Source organism: Mustela nivalis (assembly GCF_964662115.1).
Source record: "Mustela nivalis genome assembly, chromosome: 1".
In the NCBI taxonomy this organism is placed as follows: domain Eukaryota; kingdom Metazoa; phylum Chordata; class Mammalia; order Carnivora; family Mustelidae; genus Mustela; species Mustela nivalis.
In genome coordinates this window covers 106656316-106679083 of record NC_139020.1, presented here as the reverse complement: position 1 = coordinate 106679083, position 22768 = coordinate 106656316, and the positions used below count along the sequence as shown (strand labels likewise).

Genomic DNA, 22768 nt, shown 5'->3' with positions numbered 1-22768 from the left:
GTTTTCATTGTGTGTTGCTTTGTTCCTTCATTAACTTTTCCATAGCGATGTAACTCATTTGTTTCCTTATTCTTCATTTCATTCCATAGTTGGATCATCTTGTCTCTGAGATCTCTATTATTTTTCCAAAAAAACCTTTGTTTGAATGCTTGAATGGATATTGTTTCTCCAACCCAAGAGCCAACTCCAAGCCAGAAATTAGCTTGGGAGTTGGGGAGAATAGGCCAATGGAATCCCATTTTTCACTGGCTAGGACAGAATAATTTTACTCATAGGTCATCTGTGAGTCATCCACCTTCCTTATTCTACTCATTCTTAAAGGAACAGCACAAGAGGCCCCTGTTCCAGACTCTTCCATCCCAGACTGATTGCTCCTTCTCCAGTCCCCAAGGGTTTATTGGAACTAAACATTCACAGGTAATGCTCAGGCCTAGTGAAATTGGAACTTTTGAGAAAGGGCATGAATCTTCATCTGCCTTTTATACTTGGTTAGGCACATAAAGGTTTTCCTTGAAGACTCTGAAGATTTTCTGAATGAAAAGGAGGGCAAATACTCAGAGGTAGCCTTCAACACCAGCCCCACCAGTTCCAATTTCACTACGTTGGAAAATACCATGATGCCGGTGGAAGGAAAAAGATACAGCAGGATTATTACCCTTAAAAGATCAAAAGAGAAGGAACAAGCACCTTACCAGCAAGCCAGACCTTCCCAACCTGCCTCTGCAGGTACCGTTGTGGGAGCTGATTAGGCCTACGTTCAAGTACAAGCACCTCAATTCATTCCCTGGCTGCTTTGAGCAAGTCACTGAACTTCCTTCAGCCTTTGATTCCTCACCTAATAAATGGAGATAATGGTACAGAGCCCACATAGGGAAGTTATGAAAATTATAGATAATGCCTGAAATGGTCCAGCTCCATCCCCACCACTTTCTGCTTTATGAGCTCCTTTCCAGGATCACCAACCTACTAGTGGTTCCCCCCACAACCAGTAAACCATTTGTCACCCCACAACTTTGCCCCTCAGCCCCTTCTTCAAACACCCTTTCCCTGGACGTTAAAGGTCACTGCCCTCCAAGACACAGCTTAGGTGCCCCCTACTCCAGAAAACTTTCTCAGACTCACTATACCTTCTTCCCCACTTCATAATATTTATCATACAATATTATAATTAACACCTTCATGTCCTCCTTCAACCAAGCTCCTGAAGAACAGAACTGTGGGAATGTTTGGGTCTCTGTTCTAAAAGTGCACATTGTAGAGGCTACCACACACATTCGAAGTTTATTGAATGAACAAAGCAAGAACTCTGAGAAGAGGAAGAGGGTGACACAGGAAGTCTGTCAGTCACTGACCTCCAAGGCCCAGTTCATTACACTGAATGTGTGTGTGTGCGCTATCTCCAACATGGGCTCTTTATGTAAATATTCCTAATGTCGCGCACAATGACTAGCACAAAATAGGCACTCAATAAATATTTGGTGAATAAATTACTGTCAAATAAACTTCAAAAGAGAAGAAACTGTTTAAGAGCCTAGAACCACAGGTGCACGATAAGGCCTTCACAATGCCTCTGAGTCTCATTTACAAGCTAAAGGCACATGAGGGAGCCAAGTAGTGATAACTGCCACTCTGTGGCCCCACTCACCACCAGCGTGTGTATGCCCAGTCATAACCAGATAATGAGTCAGGTGGATCTCCCAGCTTTAAAGGGCAAGCAAAGGGGCGCCTGGGTGGCTCAGTGGATTAAGCCGCTGCCTTCGGCTCAGGTCATGATCTCAGTGACCTGGGATCGAGCCCCGCATCGGGCTCTTTGCTCAGCGGGAGCCTGCTTCTCTCTCTCTGCCTGACTCTCCGCCTACTTGTGATTTCTCTCTCTGTCAAATAGATAAATAAAATCTTTAAAAAAAAAAAAAATAAATAAATAAAAAATAAAAAAAATAAAAAAATAAAGGGCAAGCAAAAAGTTTTTTAAAAGGGCAAACCAGGCTTTACACAAACTCTTACCAAAAAGGGGAATAAGCAAATGCTATCCACACATGAATTCTTTCCTTCATATGTTCTCAGGGGAAAGACAGAAAACTTCCATCAGCACCTCTAGGGAGAAATTCAGCCAAGCCTCCAGTGAAACTAAGAATGAACCACTTCTCAGACTCAAAAGACGTAGAATTCTTAGCAGTGAAATAACCGGTAATGTAACACAGAGAAAAAGCTATCCCCATGCCAGCCTAAGTCCTTAGCAGCAGTGAATCTTTGGGTCAGTCTCTATCTCACTCTGAAGCTCAGTTTTCTCATCTGCAAAGTGGAGCTAATGATACCCACACACAGAGTGTGGCTATGAGGACTAGATGAGAGAACATACGCAGTGCCTCATCAGGGCTAGGAGCACAGCAAAGGCCCAGAAAATGGTAAACTTGCTACGTGGCCTAAGGTGGACTAACACTTAAGTCCAAGAGGCTCTTCCTCTTGGGAAAGGGACAAACATTCAATATGGCGGGTGCTGTCAACTCAAGCCCGGAGGACTTTCAAGAGGTTGCAAAGGGTAGAGTGTTGCTAAATTTAAAGGTGAATGACATGTCAGCTCTGTGCTAGGGAAACCAGAAGATGGATGCAGATTTGGAAAGACTGTAATGAAAAAAAAATTTACAATCATCCTCCTGGGACATGTAGTTCTTTTCTGGTTGCCAGATTTCCTGGTCATCTAAAGTGTATGTGATATATTTATTACTGTGGAAATGATTTATGAATATAAAGTCATGCAGGCTGAAGTCAAGGACAGAACAGGAGGAGGGTTGCCAAGATCCAGGGGAAACAATGGTTAAGCCTCCTTTGAAAGCGTCCATTTTTTCCCACCTTTACAAAGCAGGTGAGAGCTGCTCTGGTTACATCCTCAGTCCTCCGTAACTTGCCCCAAGCCCGCAGTCCTACTTTGCCTTGTTCTGCTTCCCACACCATGGTGGCCATAAACACCCAAGGTTAGAAAGGGCCTTCTTCACAGGCATTTAGGTCAACTGGTCTGCAAAGCAAAATCTTCTGATGGCAGACAAGTTCACATGCAACGTTGGTTTGAATACCCCCCTGACAGGGAGTTCACTGCCCTGTGACATAGCTTGTTCCATGGTTGGGCAGCTCTGCTGAGTAAGTTCTTCCTAATCTGCCATGCCACCACGTCTCCCCCAACCTATGCTGGTTCTCCCCTCCACAGCAGCCACCTAGTGTGCCTCTGATCCTTTTTCCACATGAAGGAGGTGCCTCTTCCTACCTCCTGCAGGCTAGAAAGCCCAGTTTCCACATTCATCCCATCTCCAATACGGTGGTCTAAACCTCTGTCTTCCAAGTCGCCCATCTCTGGGTGTGCTGCATTTTACCATGATCTGTATTAGAGCCAGGGAAACAGAACCCTCCAGATGGGTCTGATCAGGCAGACAGAGCCAAGTAGCACTGGGGCACTTCATCCTCCAAGCCTGATATCAAATACTCCTCCCCTTCCCTTCTCCCTCCTTCATCCCCCTCCCTCCAGGTCCGGACCTCCCCTTAAGCATCTCCTCAGGCCCTGGGAACAAAAACAAACTTGGCAGTACCAGGGTCAGTGCAAGGCGGAGGAAAAGGTATGACGCAGCTCTGTGTCTTCCCTTGCAGCCTAGGGCACCCAAGCAGGCAGGCTATCTCCAAAAATAACCCTGTCCAAACAGTCAGCCTCTTAGTAATTTCCCAGGGGCCCTTCATTCCAGCTTTCCAGGGTGTGGTTCTCAGTGTCCCTGTGCCCGTCCGTTCCCTCGCCACCCTTCCCAGAGCTTAATGGATTGGCTTCATTTAGCCACTGACATTTACAACCATTGTTCCACATGTCAAGGATCTAAATACACTTAGAAATATATTTTTATGGAACATTTTTACGGCTAAATAAACATCAAAATATAGAGTGTAATGCAACTATGAGAAAAATATCTGTACATACCAATAGGAAAAGATCTCCAATTTGTATAGTAAAGTGAAGTATAGTAAAGTGAAAAAGGCAGGTTTGTAAAGTGGCAGTTATAATGAAATCTTTTTATGGAGTTTTTGTTTTTTTATTTTTTTTTTTAAACTTCTACGTATTTTTTGGAGAGAGAGAGAGGCAGAGATCCTGTGTGAGAGAGCGAGCACACGTTGGGGAGTGGCAGGCGGAGGGAGAGGGAGAAGCCGACTCCCCACCCAGCAGGGAGCCCATGCAGGGCTTGATCTCAGGATCATGACCAGAGCCCAAGGCAGCAGCTTAATCGACCGAGAGGCCCAGGTGCCCCTATTTACTGATTTTTTTAAAAAATGTTATCTGCATATAACCATGAAGACACACATGAACATATATACCAAAGGGGCTGAAGGACCCACGAAGCACAAAGATAGTCACTTCAGGGAGAAGTGGGATCGGGGAAAGTGGCAAAAACGTGAGGTGGTTCCTTTTTAACCCTGTTTGAATACCGAATCCGATTTCATTTACTACAGTGTATGAAGAAGCCCCCCGACCTTAGGTTTACATTTGCCCCTTTGTCACTGATCACCTCAGAGCTGGAAGGGGCCTGGAGAACTCAGAGTTGGGTCCCTGAGGTGGGGTGCCCAGGGTGGCTTACCTCTTGCCTAACACACAGCTTGCTAGCAACAGCCGGAGACCACAGTCACAGCCCAGGCATAGTGCTGACATAATGGGACCCCCAGAGGATTAAAGAGATGGCTTCAGCTAAGTTATTAAAACAAATCAACTTCCTTCTTTTGGTTGAGTTAGAAATTCCTGCTTGGGTGAAGAGCCAGAGAGAAGAAACCAAGCTCATGGAGTCTGGAGGAAAAGGTGTCTCAGACTCGGGGCCTGTCATACAGGCACAGCTAGATGGCCCTCCCTCCTTGGGGCTTCCTGCCCTCACCGATAAATCAGAGGGAAAGGCTAAGTGAGAGGGGACAAGGCGAGATTCAGGGGTATGGGGTGCTCTGTGGGCCAGGGGCTCATCTGAGCAAGCAGCACAGTCTCAGAACAAGACTGGCAGCAACACTCCCTGAACGCATCCCGGGTGGTGGGGCCGGCATCTGTGACCTTGACTCCATATGGAAACTCTGCCTCTCAGGAAGGAAAGGCTGGAGTCCAGTCTGACTCGGGTCCACCTAACATCGAGCTGCTTGGGCTATCGCATGGATGACCTCATTCAGTACTTGCCAAACTGTTATAAATGTGCTCAAAAGCATACAACTGGTAATGGGCGGGGGACATTCTGCAAAATTATGGGCTCCTGACTCTAAATTCGGGGCTCCTTCCATCCTGTCAGTTTGGGAGGCAGCAAAGCCTTCTCACTTGGGTCGTAAGACTTAAAAAGTTCGCCAGCTGGCACTCTCTCTCTCTCCCTCTGTCACACACACACACACACACACACACACACACACAGTCTCATAACAGTGACACCAAAAACAGGGTCCAAAGGCAGGACCACTCAATGTCTCAGATATGCATCATGCTGTTAAGATGTCTGGGATGTGCTTCCAAGTTCTCTGGGCCAGACTGTGGGATTACAGATCAGCTATGAATTTTGATAATTTTTGAAGTGATTACTTACGGGGGTTCATTAGACTACTCTTCCTACTTCCGCATCTTTGAAATTGTCCTTAAAAAGAGGTTTTTGGGGGTTTAGTCAGTTAAGCATCTGACTCTTGATCTCAGCTCAGGTCTTGATCTGAGTCGTGAGTTCAAACCCCACAGTGGGCTCCACACTGGGCATGGAGCCTGCTTTAAAAAAGGAAGAAGAGAAGAAGAAGAAGAAGAAAAGGGGAAGAAGAAGAGGAAGAAGGCTTTTTTAATAATGCATCATGCAAGTGGATCACTTCCCTCTCAATCTGTCACCTGGTAGGCTATTTCATTTTAATGAACTCTGCTTTCCTCAGCACAGAAAGCCACACAATGGCCTGCAATCATGTTAAGAAAGAATATTAGGGCCAAAGTTTCTGCAGATTGTGCAATATTGCAATTATAACAATAATAGCCTTCACTTACTGAGGGTTACCTGTATACCTGTCAAGGTACTAGACCCTTTAGCTCTGTTTCATTTAATACTTACAATGGCCCAGGGAAGTAAGCGCTGTCCATGCTGCCCATTTTATAGAGAAGGAAACTAAAAAGTTCAATGAGCTTAAACTAGTTTGTCTAGGTCTCTAACCGTGATAAAGGATGAGCAAGAATTCAAATCCTTCATCACAAGAAAAAATTCTGCAACTATATATGGTGACAGATCATTTTTTCAAGATTTTTTTTTTAATTTATTTGTGAGAAAGAGAGAGAGCGCACATGCAGAGGGAGAAGCAGAGGGAGCCGGACAATCAGACTCCACACCTAGCAGAGAGCCTGATGTGGGGTTCCATCTCACAACCCAAAGGTCATGACCTGAGCCAAAACCAAAAGTCAGGTGCTTAATCCACTGAGCCACCCAGGCACCCCTTAACTAGATATCTTGTGGTGATCATTTCACAATATACACAAATGTCAAATCACTAAGTTGTATACCTGAAACTAATATAATGTGGTATGTCAATTGTGGCTCAGTAAAAACAAATCAAATCCTAAATTACTTAGGCTCTTAATTTCTACTGCTCCCACAATATGTAATACTTCAGTACTTTAAGACTTTATACGTAATTGGGACTAAATCTGTAAGGGTTTTTTGGGGGGTTTTTTGTTTGTTTGCTTTGTTTTTTTTTTTTTTTTAGATTTTATTTATTTATTTGAGAGAGAGAGCACTAGAGGGGGCAGGGCAGAGAGCACTCCCAATGAGTGGGGAGCCTGGCACAGGGCTCTTTTGATCCCAGAACCCTGAGATCATGACCTGAGCTGAAGTCAGATGCTTAACCGACTGAGCCACCCAGGCACTCCTATGAAGTTTTTAAATGATCATATTCTTTAAAATGTGACCCAATCATTTTAACCTTAGGATTCTATCCTATGGAAACTAGCTTGGAATATAGACAGAGATGTATTTGCAAATATGTTAATCACAGCATCAATTACCATAGGGCATATTAGAAGTGGTTGGGCTATGCCTTATCCCAGAAGACTTCCCAATGCTCATTTTGGGTGCTTGCCCTTCCTCTGTGCTCCCACAGCACCCTGTACCAGTCTCTTGTTCCCCAGTCTCCTCCACTAGATCGCGAGTTTCTTTAAAGCTGAGCTCTTCTCACACATCTTTGGTTCAGAGTGTGCACTTAAATATGTGAGGACTAAATTAGTAAATGACCATGGAGCTGCTTATTTGATATCTACAGAAACAGTTCGAGTTGTTGGAAGTCACGAAAGCAGGACTAGAACCCAAGGTCACACGCTGGGCCCTGCCTCTCCACCTTAGACTTTAAACTTTTTCTCAAATGAAAAATTACATAAAAATAGCTAGAGTTCAGGGCACCTGGGTGGCTCAGTCGGTTAAGCATCGGACTCTTGGTTTCAGCTCAGGTCATGATCTCAGGGTCTTGAGAGGAAGCTCTGTGTCGGGCTCCCGGCTAGGCCTGGAGTCTGCTTAAGAGACTCGCACCCTCTTCCTCTGCCCCTCCACCCACACGTGTGTGTTGTCTGTCTCTCTCTCTCTTAAAAATAAAAAATAAAAAATAAATGGCTGGAGTTTGAATGGTTGAGACAGTTTGGGCTAGGGGGAGAATGCTGGAGGCTCCTTCCTCTACAGGCCCTTGCTGCAGTATCACTGAAGTGATCAGATCTCATGGGCCACATGACCTCAGACATGCTCAGCCGCTGATATGGGTGATGAATGAATGACGCAGCCGCAGCCTCAGTGATATTGACTTAAACTATGACATGTTTATCTGAGGGTCAAACAAGAAAGGCAAGAGATAACTGCACATACACCAGGATTTCAACCATTTAGAGAAAACAAATCCATTTTAAAAAACTTTTTTACAAAGCGGGGGATGGGGCACCTGGGTGGCTCAGTGGGTTAAGCCTCTGCCTTCGGCTCAGATCATGATCCCAGGCTCCTGGGATGGAGCCCTGCACTGGGCTCTCTGCTCAGCAGGGTGTCTACTTTCCTTCCTCTCTCCGTCTGCCTGCCTCTCTGCCTACCTGTGATGTCTGTCTGTCAAATAAATAAATAAAATATTTTTTTTTAAAAAGGGGGGGAACTGCCAAATGTTAACAGTGGTTACCTTTGAATGATGAAATCTTTTTCTGTTTCTCTACACTTTTTTGTACTTTTCAAATTATTCTCAATAAGCATACTTGATTTTTATTATAGGAACATAAATAAAATTTAAATCACCAAATGGATTCAGAAGGGTACCCTGTACCCTACCCATGACCCTAGTAATGACTTTGAAACTGCATTGCTTACTACATTATTGTTACAGATAAGACTATAAAAAGTCCATCTATTGGAACCAGAATGCCATCATGTCATTTCAGTATACATGCATACAAGCAAGAAAAAGGTGGTTTTCCCCAATTCAATATTTACTGAGCAAATCACTGATACCGGGTCTAAGCAAATGCTCCGTATTCCAATGTTCCAGATTAGTGTGAATTTCATCAGTGAACTATTCCTGTCATTTTCTAATGCAACCACATCCTCACAACAGTAGAGAGCTACATTCTCTTGGAAGCCTTCCCTCTTCCACTGGCTCATTTACTCCCTGCTCTTAGTTTGATTCATGAAGAAAAGGGGAACCCTCCACCCCATGCAGGTTAATACTGAGATAAATTAAATCTATTTTCTGTGGGTTTCTGAGGACCATTTCCAAAGGGAGATCCAAATGTGTTCTGAGCAAGGGTGATAGGGCGAACAATGGATCTGCTTCCCTGTAACTCCAGGTCAGCCTGGGACGGCACCCTGAGCCTGCCTGTCCTCAGTGAATATGAGACGAACAAATGGAATCACTTCAGACTGCACAACTTGGGTATGAACGTCATGGTTTTGCATTTTATTTGTTTCTTGGTAGGTTTATTTACCTTAGAATCACATGTACTTCACAACTACCCAAGGCCCCCTCTACAGTTTGGCAGACATTCACACATCTTTGCTAACTGGAGAAGGTCTCCTAGTTTGAGCAGAGGGCTTACTCTCTGGGGTTACTGTCCTACCAACACTCTCTACCACTTAAAACGCTGGTGAGCACCCAAGCCTGCCAAGAGGTCTGAGCAGTCATAAGCATGTCACATGACTTGATACCCAAAACAAATCCAGGAGACACATACCCATCCTTCCCCTCACATTATACAATCATATCCTCAAGGAACACGGGAGAAAAGGGTTGACTCCAACCCACTCCTCTGATTCCAAGGCCTAAGCCTCTTCTATCCCACTAGTACAGCCTGTGCAGAGACTGGGCAGGAAGGACTTTCACTCTACAAGGGAGGAAACTGCAGCCCAGGAAGGTAAGCAGCACGAAAAGCTAAGTGAGGTCTCTGTCTTCTGGCTTCTTGCTGCCTTTTGCATTATGAGATACTCAGAGCAGCTCCCTACTGGACAAGCAAGCAAGAGACAGGGGAAAAGGGAGGAGGTCAGAACAAGGGGAAAGGAAACCATTCAGTAAACACTAAAGAAAACTGATCCCTGATGATGACTGTAATACTCCTTACCATAGCGACCACTGGGATCCACGGCTTTGTTTAATAACCAACACCTATTTAAGTCCTTAAGGAATTCATTCTCTGACTTAAAGGGTGTTGTTATAACAACCATCATAACTTTGACTTTACTCTGGGGTATCAACAACAGCCCTTTTACGCAAAAAGAGACACTAAAAGCAGACATCTGACTGCGTGTCCCGGGGCAGGAGATTTCTCCTCTCTGGGCATCAGTTTTCCTATTTGGAAAAGAAAAGGGTCTGACTGGAGGATTTTCGAAGTTCCTTATAAAGTGAGCATCCTGATAAGAAAACTACACTCCAGTAGTCTAGAACCCCTAAGAAAAGAAACAAGTGTAGCCAGGAGATAACAGGGACAGGACAAAACAGCACATTCACTTTGGGGAAACCCGGACCTGAAGTGTTTTTTTGGTTTTCCAACTTTTCCTCTGCCAAATATAAAAATAGGCAGCTACTTCCGCGGAACTCTCAAAAAGAATTTAATTAAATAAAATCAATGAAAACAAAGCTTTGTTCTCCCACAAGTGGCTCAGGAGTAGCCTGCTTAGAGACACTTTCTTCCCTGCGGGGCTGATGTCAACAGCCCAAAGCTTAGGCCCAAACAAAGGCCTCCTGGCACAGGGATGAGAGGCAAAACATCTAAGTCTCCACAGTTGGCCCTATTCCAATCTGAGGGGAAAGGGGCAGTGAGGAGAGAGAAATAACTAAGCTTAGGAAAAGGCTAGGAGAAGAGTCAAGGATTACTAAATCTATCTTTTCTCACACAAATAAAGAACTCTTGAAAGGGATAATGGAAGGGTACAGCTTTCAATCTGAATTACTTTCTTTGTTTAACTCTGTTGTGCCTATGGCTGCTGACTTTTACACCAACCCCAGAATCCTGGTTTTGCCTCTGGTCCCTGGCAAGGCCTGGGGGCAGTGGGGGAGTGGGGAGGCCCCTCCTCAAGTGCTTCTTTCCGATTTCACTTGGTTTCAACTGGGACAAGTGGCTGCACCTTTCAGGCCTCCGTTTCCTGCTTGTAAAATTCACTAGATCCCCTTCTGGGTCCTCAGGAGCCATGGTTTAGGGCTGAAAGCCCTCCAATTCTCCCCAGGAACAGGTTTAATTGCCACGGGTCCTGGCAGCAGGATGGCTCAACGGCACACTCTGAGGGCAGCGCCTCCATTCCCGCGCACACCAACCACCCCCTCTCACGATCTGAGGGGCTTGCTTCTGCCCCCACACCATCACCTGTGGGGCCAATCCACCTTCCCACCCACGTCACCGCTGCCGGAACAGGTCTGATTAACTAGAATCTGCCAAGCTGAGCAAGGCATATGAAAGCAAAGAAAAGGCAAAACAAACAAGAGTGCTCTCCTAGCTGGACCTCAGAATTTCTCCCAAACTGATAGAACTGAAGATACGACCGTCCCTCCTCAGAACAAGAGGCCTTGGCTAGACTTGCTTGTAAAAACATGTAACAATCCCCAAGCCAAAAGGGGCCAGTGACAACCCGAGCCGGCTAGACGCAAGAGAAGGACCTACAAGGCACAGTGCAAGCAAAAGGCCAAGAAGACCGAGACCGCACCGGGCGCTGTTTAAATTGGACCGTTCTTTCTGCAGGCTGGGGAGGCGCTCGCGATCTCCCGGCAGGGGCGGTCCCCTGAGTGCAGGGACAATGGTGCGCTAGGCACAGGCTTTTTGGGGAGAACCCACGGACCCTTCATTCAGCCCGGGTCTCTAAGACGTGCGGTGGAAGTGAGGGGCTGTCCTGGTCCCATCAAGTAGCGCACCACGCGGGGACAGGCTCTTGGCCTGGGGTAAGCTTTCTGTAACTGCTTTCGTGTTTCGTTTCCCCCTTCTGCAGCCTGGCAGTTTGGTGCGACGGCCAAGAGGTACCTTTTCCACGTCTCTGTCGTCCTCCTCCGGCCAGGGGCGCCCCGAGCGCCGCTCCCTCCCCAGCGGCTGGAGACAATGGCCCGAGGCCGCAGGGCGGCCCATCCAGGGCCCGCGAGGCGTGGGGATCCCGGGGCAGAGCGCACGTGCGTTTGTTTTGGTGCCTGAGCCCCCACCTCCGCCACAGGCCTCAGTTTCCCGGTCTGCAGATCCGGCCGTGGGGACGCAGGACCCCGGAGTCAGCCAGGCGTCCCACACCTTACCGACCGTGCGGGGGAGAAAGCGAGGCTCCTGGGGGGCGCGCGCACGTGGGTTTGTTGTGGGTCCGCAGGCTCGCGGAGCCCTAGGGGAAGCCAGGGCGGTCCCTGGGCCAGAACCAACGCGCAGACAGACACCCCCGCCCAAACGGTGACCGGCCCGCGGGCGAGAAGGCTGAGGCGGCGCCGGCCACCGGCTCCGCGCGCCCCGCGGCCCCGCCGCCCTACCGCCCTGCGCCCCTCCCGCGCCCCTCTGCCCGGGCCCCCGGCCGCGCCGCCGCCCAGCGCACCCCTACTCACTCGCTGCGCGCTCGGCCGCCCGGGCTGTGGCTGCTCCGCCTGCTCCGCGCCTTCACGGGCCGGCAGCCGCTCCCTTTGTTAGCGCCGGGCAGTGCCCCAGGCGTCTTCCCCAGCCCGGCCCTGCCCCGCACTCCCCTCCCCCAGGTGCCGCCCGACTCAGCTCCCTGCCGCCGCAGGGGAGCCGGGCCGCTGGGAGCCCGGCGCCAGATCCCGGCAGGAGGGTCCGCCAGGGACCGTGGGGGACCGGGGCTGAAGGGTGGAGGGGACGGCGAAGGAGGGGAGAAGAGCGCGGCAGAGGGGCGGGGGAAGCGACGGTCTCCGTTATGCAAATAGTCGGGCCGACGGGGTGGGTCCCCAGTCACACGGCGCCCCAAACCCCCTGGCGTGGCCCTCCGGGGGGTCGCTAGTAAGCGGGTCTCGGATGAGGGGTGCCGGGTGAGCGCACCGCGGGATGCTGGGACCCAGCCTCCTGCTGAGGAGGCCAGAAGGAGGAACAGGGGGAGGGGCGACGCGGCTGGGCCGGGGTCCCCAAATCCTGGCTCACCTCCCCAGTCCGCAGGTCCCAGTCTCTCGGGCTTTTCAAGCGGGAACTATAAATCCTAGCTCTGCTACCACTGGCTGCGTGACCCTGAGGAAGTCAGTTAACCTCTCTGAACTATTCTTATGTAGAATATGAAAACAAATAATCTCCTTCACCGGGTTTGACAAGAACCTCCCAACAGCAGGCGGGGCGCGCACTAAGTGCTTTCAAGCCCGGCAAATACAAAAGGGGAGTGTGGGCCTGAGCTGTCTGCCGGCTGGTGTGGTGGATGGCGGGGTGGGGCTGGGGGGTGGGGGGGTGCGGGGGTGGGGCGGAGGGGTGCGGGAGGCCTGAAGGGGTTGGTGTAGGGGCGAGGCTCCTTCCATTCACCAAGGCTGATCTGGCACTTCTATGGGGAGGCGAGAGAAAACCGCAGGTTAAGCAAGAAACACAGCTGTATATACTTGGAATACAGGCTCCAAGGACCACTTGGACTGAAAACCATCCTACAGGAGGGCCAGAAGCAGCCTTGGACTGCCACGCCAGTCCCCAAAGACAAGATGTGACCGCCAATAGCAATAATCATCTCCCGAATGTATTTTGATCACCCACTTGGCACCAGGCTCCGTGCTTAGAGGGAATGGCAGAGTGGAAGGTAGTCTGGGTCCTCTGGGGACACACTGGGGAGAAACGCAACCAGTGCTTGAAGCCCCGACACAGAACTCTGTCTCAAAATCGAGGTGACCACTCCCCACCACCCACTTGAGAAAGGGGAGCTCACATCCTCATCTCAATTCCATCATCCTTCTTCCAAGTACTGCTTCCTCCCTTCCCAGATCCTGGACCCCTCCTGCTACACCTCAGGCCCTTCCCAACTCCTGAGAGAGCATTACTGCTCAGTTCAAAGAGCTCCAGTTGGCTGGGGGGCCAAGCAGAGTGAATTAAACCTCTCTGACCAACTAGCTGTGTATTGGTTTGAGTTCCTCAACCTCTATGAGTTTCTTTGACCCTCTTTCCTCTTCTGTATGACACTAATGACAGTGTTGTTTTCAGGATTATGTGTAACAATCTCTATGAAGCCCTTAGCTTAGTATCTGGCATATAGAAGGTGCTTGTAACAGTAAAATGTATGCGTGAAAGAGTGGAAGCAGACGAATTCCTAAGACTGTTTCTGGGACAATGCCATATGGAAGATTTCAGACTTTATTCTTGGAAAATTGGAAACTCTTAAAAGATTTCATGCAGGGGCATGGCACGCCTCCTTGTGTTTGATACTCATTTTTCTGACAGCTTACTGGAAAATGGATGGCAGGAGCAGAGACTGTGAGCACAGAGCATAGAGACCAGCTTGCAAGCTGCCATCCATGGAGACATAATAGGAACTGAGGCAATGACAGCAGGAATGAAAAAGAGACATGCAAATAATACCTATCATTTGGGGACCAAAAGTGCTTTGCCTTATTCTATTGTCTCTCCTGGTCACAAGATGGCCTTAGCCCCATTGTATGGAGGAGAAAGTTGAAATCACCAAGAAAAATGGAAGAGCAAGAATTTGAGCCCTCTTCCACATTAATGGAAAGCCTTAATCATTTCCTCCCTCCGAATCACTTTTGTGTCAACACTACTTAGGAACCAAGAACAAGAGGACTCAGTCAAAAGAGTATGGGACACTTGATCTGGGTGGGTGAGTTCAAGCCCCACGAGTATAGAGCATAGAGATTACTAAAAATAAATAAGTAAATTTTAAAAAACACAAAAATGAAGAACAAGAAACAGAGGAGAAGCTTTTCTAGAAGGTACTCCAGTCTCCATTCCACAGTACTCCTTATAAGGAGAAATACAGCCAAATTTTGGAGAAAACAAAGGAAGACACTTGCTCTGGATTCCTACAGGCCCCCGATGACCAGAGATGATAAGAAAAGCCCAAGAAATTTCTGCTGAGGCAGATGAGTGGGCAGGTAGGGAAGATGTCCAGGGTGAGAGCAGCTGTGGAGCCCTTCCCTCTGGGGACTCCTCCCTCCAGGTTGCAGTTGGGGCTTTCTGACCTGGAAGTGAGAGGCAGGAGGCCTGTCCTCCCCAGCCTGTTGAGGAGGCTTCCCCACGCATTGCCTCTGGGGCCCCTGCCTTGACATCCTATTTTTCTTTGAAGTACAGATATCTAATTTCCCTCTGGAAAATTAGAGCATCCCAGCCCTCATGAACTCAGTGCCTTTCTCGTCATCATTTTAGGCAGTTTACTGGCTAATACAAATAATGCGCTACTTTATAATGTCCGTTTGCAACAATCCACGCACAGACAGTACTTTCATAGTGCTCTTGAATCGGAGGTAGTGTTATTACACAGTCTTGTAGGGAATAAAGGAAAATAAAGGCCATTGAAAATATCCTCCCAAACACTTCTTCCTCATCCCACTCTAGATGTTCACATAGAACCTTCGACAGCCCCCAAGGTTCTTCTCTGCACACCTTCAGCACCCATTGTCCAATGTAAGAGTAGGCTCAGGGTTAAAGGAACAGCTGTGGGCTCTGTCGGCACCCCCTAACTTGGGCCTCACTGCTCTCAGCTTCAAGGATAAAGATACCTATACACAGCTAAGTCTATGGAACCCAAGTCAGAAAATAGAAATAGAATCACAGCTTCTCTAGGAGAACAACACTAGGGGGCAGACGTTGGACACCAGAGACAGACCTCATAGGAGGACCACAGCCACAGGACAGGGAACTGGCTGGCCGGACCATGCCTAGTACAGCAAGGAGTACAGCCTCAAGACCTCAGAGTGCGACATGGGTATAGTGTGAGCAGGCATGGTGGGAGAAATGGACATACAGTGCGGGCACAAGTGTCATTCGACTCCGCTTTGCCCAATCAACTTCAGTGTCCAGTCCTAGGAGACACAAGGCTAAACCAAGTCTTAATTCTCAAATCGTTTATGTTTTGGCCAAGTATCTTTGGTTCATAATAGTAATAATTGCCATGTACAGAACATCTCCTGTGTGCAAGGCAATCTATGTGCATGTTCTCTTTTAATCCTCACTTGGAGGAGGGGTTATCATTCTAGAACCCTGGTGTACCTAAGTCTTCTTAGGCTACTCCTCCTGTTCTTGCCTTAAAGCCAATCTTAGCCTGATATTAATGTACGGGAGGCAAGGAGATGGCTACAATCTCATTCCAAGACCATGAAAAAGTGAGAGATCTTTCCTGCAGGTTTCTTAAGGAGACAAAAAGGGGTCACATCAAACATCAAGATACAAGTCTTCCTAGATATCTGCTTACAACATCCCTTTCTCTGATGTTCTACTTCTGACCTCACCTTCTCGCATTTCTCCACCTGCCTTCTCAGCCTCCCTCACTCTCCCGTGATGCTCCTCCAGCTCCTTCCCCCCTCCCAAGTCCTTCCCTCTAGAGGTCTCCCTGAACTTGAACTAGCCTCTCTCCATGACAACACAAGGTGTGAGAAAGAGTGGGAAGCTGCAGAAATAAATAAATAAATATAGACGATGCAGATGAATATAGACCTTTATGAATGGCTTACATATACATTACTCCACTTGAGCCCTTTGCAGACTCACAAAAGCCTGTGAGGTGTGTATGGCTCCTTGTTATCCCCATTTACAGATGAGAAAACTGAGGCTCATAGGTAAAGCAAGTTGCCTAAAGTCCATCAGTGAGTGTTGAGCCGTGCCCTGAAACCAAGGCCTCTTTCCTTCCTACCACTTCTGGCCCAGGACTGCAAAAGCCTAGAAGGGACCATCAGACTGTCAGTAACACTTCCCAGGCGGCAGTCCCCTTGAACTGCCGCCCTGGAGCCCCAGGGCAGGACTCAGAAGCTATGCCCAGGAAATGACATTCACTAGCAATGGAAGGAAGTGCAGAGGCAAAAAGACTCAGAAATCAAAGAGGCTTCTAATAAATTCCCTCAAAAAGATCCAGGAAATTGGCTTCTCTCAAGGGACTTCTATCAGTAACCAAAGTGGGAGCTGCCTCTTGTTGATTTATTACCTGAGGATGACCTTCAGAAGGATGTGGTAACCGTCAGGCTTTGTGCGAGAGCCTGTGTGAGGCAGTGAAAGGTCTCTGAAATTAACAAATGTTTTGGCGGGAAAAGAATCATTATCTGATGCCTGTTGGTGATATCTCCCAAGCCTGCCTCTGTCGGGTCTCATGTTTTTAAGAAGCTATTATTAATAGTTGTTTTCTAAATTTACAGATCAAGTTTGCTTTAGGAAATTTAGAAAAATCAGAGAGTTCTAAAAAAGCAAGGGGGAAATAGTGTCAGCCCATCAGCCACAGGCAGAATTAACCTTTTGGCCTATTTTCTTCTAGTTATTTGCTATATATTTTTCTGCAACTTCCCATGGTCGAGATCATCATCTATATAAGTGATATCCAGGTTTTCCTCCCCACGGAGAGTATAACATAAGCATTTCCTATATGTATGTCCTAATAAATTTACTCATTCACATCAGCCCTTATTAAATGCAAAGCAAACATTCTTAGTCAAGTTTCTAGTGGTGTATTGTACCATTTGTTGGCTGTACGAGAGACCATCTAGGGACTAAGAATGCTTACTGGAGTCAGGCTGCCTGGGTTTGAATCCTGATTCTGCCACATCCTAGTTGTGTGACCTCAAACAAGTTAATTAACCACTCTGTCTCCATCTCCCAAACTATAAAATGAGGATAGGAGTACCTACATCGCAAAGTGTTCTAAAGATGAAATGAGTTAATTACATGAAAAGTGCTTAGAATAATAGATGTCATGGTAAGCACTAAGTAGTAGCTATTAGCAATATATGGTATATGTGGTTGCATCATAAATTATTCAACTGTTCTCTTACAGGTAGACATTAAGGTTGCTTTCGATTCTTGCACTATCATAAATAGCCCTATAAACCACTGACTGCATGCTTCAGGGGAGGAAAGGTAGATTGAGACTCTGCTGTGAAAACATTTGAGTGCCAAGATAAGGTATTAAGAATTAAGAAATTCAGGATAAATGATCCAGGAGAAAAACTCACCTTGGAAGGAGATATCCAATCAACTTGAAGAAATGACATTTAATTCTATGTGGCAGACATTTGTTGAGCTCTGTGGGCCAGAATGGGTCTAGGCCAAGTCAGGAAATACCAAAAGGAACAGGAGACACCAAGATGAACAAGAGATAGGCCGATCTCTCCAAGACCTTCAGCCAGTTACAAAAATGTCCCAGCTGTTATGTCCAGGACTAAACTTTCACCGTGATGTATTTCTACATTATCACCTCTGTGGACAGGGATTACAAAATGCCTCATTTCAAATGACCAATACAGCAGAAAGTACAAACTCAGCCAGTCCTCCCTTCATGCCCTCATTGAGAAGGCTAAATCAAGATGCCTTTTTCTTGGGGCACCTGGGTGGCTCAGTTGGTTAAGCATCTGCCTTCAGCTCAGCTCATGATCCCAAGGTCCTGGGATCAACCCCCCCCCCATTGGGCTCTCTGCTCAGTGGGGAGCCTGCATCTTTCTCTACCTCTCACCCCACTCATGTGCTCTCTCTCTCTCTCATTCTCACTCTCTCTCAAATAAATAAAATATTTTTAAAAAATGCCTATTTCTCAGAAGTGTTGTGACCCCCAGAGATGGCATTCATGAAGCTTTTCATATAGTGTCTGGTACATGGTAACGGCTCAAAAAACAAAGAACTGAGAGTTACTGAACACTTGCCAAGTGTCAAGCGCTAGGTAAAGTACTTTCCAAACATTTCATCATGGAACACTTGCAGCCACCCCGTTAGGTCGAGAGGATCGATTGTATTGTCCATACTTTATAGTTGAGGACACAAAGAAGTAATGACTTCTCCAGGGTCACACAAGGAATCAGCAGTAAAGCTGGATTCTTAACCAAGGCATCTGATGGATTACAGCAAGCCGACAGTCAGGGTTGAATTCTGGTGGGTTAGACATTCAAAGGATCATGACCTTGCTTACTGGGCTTCACCAGCTTCTCCCCAAAGAACTGACGTTTCTTGAGACAAGGTACACAACACAGAGTGTCCTGGTCTCTGAGTCAGCAGGACTGAATTCTACCCGCAGCGTTCACACTTCAGACTGCAGAAATCAGAACAAGTACTTCCCCTTTGCTCGTCTGTGAATTGAGGTCACTTGGACAAATCAGTTGTTTCCCAACCAAATGGATCTTTTAAATCATACGCAGAAATCATTTAAAATATAAATTGTTATAGCCAACATTTCAGTGGCTCAGGGGTCAGAGCTTGGGTATCTGTAATTGTTAGCATGGTCCCTAGGCAGTGCTGACAATGGCAGGATTGGCAGATGAGTCTACAAGGTTCACCTAAGGCTCTTTCTAACCTGTCCCAGAGAAGCTCCTCCAACAGGATAAAAAGCCACCAGCTGTACTCCATACCCAGAGGAGCCCTCTCTCCCAGCATCACCCTGAGTGAGGGACCCTCAGCCAAGGCCTCAGATATGGCTGCAGCCTCAGTCACATTCTTGGTGACCATCATCACCAATAATTAATGGGCCACCAACAGCTGGACAATACTCTTTGGAAAGAGCCACATTTCCCCATCACTGGCATAGCTCCTAAAGGTCAAATGTCACCCAGAAAACTGCATGAGCTTTTCAGTCCCTCCTCGTGTAGGGTACAATACAAAACCATCAGTGGCTTCCTGGGAGAAACCCGAGAGGACAGTGGCAGCTTCATCCTGCCAGAAGTCAGTGTAGGCATTGGAGATTTTAATTCATCCATAACCAGTTCTGCTAAGGTCCAAGTGTGTCCACAATCAGATAGGCATTTGAGGAGCACTGACAAAGCTCAGGGCAGGAAATAGCCTCCGAACAATGCCCCATGACCCATTACAGCCTTCCTTTGCTGATAAGATAGAGAGCTCAACTGTCAAGTTCAATTAGCAAACAGGTGGTCTATAATGAGAATAAGAGCCTGTACCTCTCAACCAAAATGGCTCAGAGCACAGCAGAGTCATGACCTGAAGGCTTCAGAGTGACTCCATCCAGAAGTGAGAGACACCAGGGCAGACCCACCGAGGCCAAAGATTTATATGTGTCCCTGAGGGTTTGGAAGAGGGGGAGAACAGGCACCTGTGTTAAATATATACCATTGTAGTTAAAGGGTTGTATCAAATCAGCTTGGGGTCCTAGCAAATGAGCTGTAATCTCAGGGAGCAAGGATTCCATCTGTCACCCCTCTTTGGCCAGTTCCTCTGTGAGGCCTTTCTCAAACTCACAGAAAAGATGGAGAGTAGGAGACTCACTTCCTGGCCCCAAACAGAAGCACACTTCCTAAGTCCACATTCAGAGGGAATTAACTATATGGGAGAGATTTTTATTTGTAGAATCTGGGCCTCAGTTGATGGCTGGGTTAAGAAGGAAGGGGCACAGTGCAGATGCTTGATTTTAATCTACCCCCTTTAAAATGTGTTCCTCACTTAACGGGTCCGAAGGTTCTTGGCTATACATTTTTCGGTCGATCTCTATTTTGCAGGTAAATCAACTGAGGCCTAGAGACTCGAATGGCCCAGCAAAGATTACCTAGCTAATAAGTGGCAAAATCTGGACTAGAGCCTACATCTTCTGACTGTTAGAGATGCTAATAAGGGGCCACAGGGCAGCTCAGAAAGTATAGAGCGAACCGGAGACTTGAAAAGCAGAAACTGCTGTGGACCAGCCTCCCATAAGGAGACCCCTGAGAGGAATCAGGCCCTGCTCATTACTTTCTGTCTCCTCAGAAGAGTCAGGGATCATTAGGCTGGTTTTCAGCCTGTCTTTTCAAAGGGCTAAGAAAAACATAGAAGGTGATAAATGGAGCTGGTAGAGAACGGCCAGAAGCCTGGCGAAATGTTACTGTTTCTGCTGGGAAGAAGGAAGTCACTCATCTGAGATAGCTTCTTGTGAGGCTAGACCCCTGATGGTACATTTCCTTCACCACAGCATTTTTGAGGGGGCCTTACTGCTTCGGAGATCTGATGATCTAGCTAGAAATCCTAATTCTCAGTTATTGATTACTGAGGTGAAATGGAGCATGTCAAGATTAGGATGGGGATATTCCAGAAAGATCTGAGAGATAATGACTTCCTCAAATGACTGCCCGGCCAACTGCACTATGCCATCCTTAATCCTCACAAAGACCCGGGGTGTGTGCGTCTTTACCAGCATTTACAAAAGAGCTAACCGAGGTTTAAGGGGTTTCAATCATTGGACAAAGGCCACGTGGCTTGTAACTGGCAGAGCTGGGGATTGAACCAACGCGTGCAAGACTTCAAAGCCACTCTTTAACCATCGTGCTCATCATCCGTTTTTCCTTGGAGGTGAGGTAATGTGAGGCGGGCCTGACTCCCCTCCTCATTATCCCTGCCGCTAGCGCTGGCTTGGACTTCAGTTCTCTGAAATGTCCCCTTTGTCTCGCTCTGCTTGCATGAACGCGGCCCCTCCTCTAAAGTCCAATTCAACCCTGAACATCTGCGAGAAGGCTTGAGTCCAAAATCATTTCTTCCTTCTCAAAAGTCTTAGGAACAGTTGCGGAATTTCCCAGGACTGTATTGTTTTTTCATTCTTTAAATAAACTCCTAAGTGAGTTTGGGTTTTTTAAATACACTTCCAAATAAATACACACTAGATACTACATAGAAACATTGTTTTATATAAATCAGTCCACAAATCAGGACAAAAATTTCCTTTATCAAATTCAGAGACATGAATTGATTCAGTTCAGGATCTTCTAAGCCATTCCCCAGATTTGGGCCCAGAATCTTAGAAGTATGGAAGTGAGGGTCCCTCCTGGCTGAAACAGATTTGCTCCTCTTAATTGACATTTTCCTCTCTGAGCCCCTCCAAGGTCTCTAATAAAATTCCAGAAAGGCCATGCCTCTGAGGTGTCCTCTCCAGGAGCCTGGTGCCACAGCTCGATCCTTAAATAACAAATGAGACAGGAGCTATCTGTGTGGTAGTGGCATTTAAGCGCGCTTCAGGGTCAAGCAAAGCAGGATGTGACCCCTGCGTTGCTTTTCACTAGCCAGGTGGCTTTGGGAAAGACCCTTAACCCCTCTGAGCCTATGAAATGGGAGCACTATAGCATTTGAAGGATCACAGTAAGGATCAGCAATAATACTATTATGTGCATCCTATAGGTTCTCAAAAGATGATAGCTATGACGATTATGAGATGTGGCCCCAATCAAAAGGAGGCAAACAACTCGCTTCCCCGGGACCAAGTCAGAAAAAAACATAAATGCTTTTGGTCTTGCCTAAAATACCTCCTTCTTTTCTTCCTTCTCTCTTCTTCTAATCCCTTTAAAAATTAAACATTGTCACCACAATTACCTACTGTTTGTGTCCTTCTGAAATTCACATGTTGTAAACCTAATACCCCAGGGGATAGTGTTTGGAGATGGGCCTTTGGGAGGTGATGAGGTCCTAAGGCTAACTAACACCTTCAGGAATGGGACTCATGCCCTTATAAAATCTGCCTGAGGAAGCTACCTTGCCCCTTTCCACCTCACGAGGACACAGCAAAAAAAGATGACAATCTGTCAGTCAGGAAGCCTGCCCTTGCTAGACACTGAGGCTGCTGGTGTTTTAACTGTGAACCACTCAGCCTCTAGAACAGTGACAAATATACTTCTGTTCTTTATAAGCCACCCAGCCTCTGGTGTCACTGGAAGTGCAGGTCCCTCCTAGCCTCTGGTTATAACAGCCCAAACAGATTAAGAAGCCTACTTTAGGGAAGCCTGGGTGGCTCAGCGGGTTGAAGCCTCTGCCTTCGGCCCAGGTCATGATCCCAGGACCCTGGGATCGAGCCCCGCATCGGGCTCTCTGCTCAGTGCAGGGCCTGCTTCTCTCTCTCTCTCTCTCTCTCTCTCTCTGCCTGCCTCTCTGCTACTTGTGTTCTCTGTCAAATAAATAAAATAAAATCTTTAAAAAAAAAAAAAAAGAAGCCTACTTTATGAAATAGACTGCTTTTTAGCTTCTAAAAGAGTGTTGCTCGTATCTGTCCTATTGAAAAAGAAGCAAGATGGAGACAGCATTGTCACATTTAACCCTCAGATAACAGGCCTTGGACTGGATCAGAGAGCCAGAGGCCAAAGGAAGGTCTTGTACTGGTGACTGCTCCTCACCATCTGAGAAGAAACTAAGGTAATACTGGAGGTTTTACTGCATTCGTTGAATGTCAAAGAGTATCTCCTTTCCTTCATGAGGAAAAGAGCG

At 47.1% G+C, this 22768-nt stretch overlaps 1 protein-coding gene and 1 long non-coding RNA gene across 14 annotated transcripts in view; one reads left to right on the top strand and one right to left on the bottom strand.

The window, feature by feature from the left end:
• The window catches only part of ST6GAL1 (ST6 beta-galactoside alpha-2,6-sialyltransferase 1), a 118274-nt gene extending 105420 nt beyond the window's left edge, over positions 1-12854 (bottom strand). For 2 of the 13 annotated variants that reach the window (XM_082694367.1, XM_082694383.1), the window contains exon 1: positions 12575-12802. The gene's annotated coding sequence lies outside the window, so the exon portion shown is untranslated. Of the gene's footprint in view, positions 1-11476; positions 11963-12030 lie in introns of those variants that run through there. The other 11 variants (XM_082694387.1, XM_082694381.1, XM_082694376.1 and 8 more) reach the window with 8 other exon arrangements.
• Positions 1953-18135, top strand: LOC309846060. The gene is made up of 2 exons (XR_014301718.1): positions 1953-11397; positions 13026-18135. It is a non-coding gene; the product is annotated as an uncharacterized lncRNA (long non-coding RNA).
• Positions 18136-22768: the final 4633 nt, after the last annotated feature.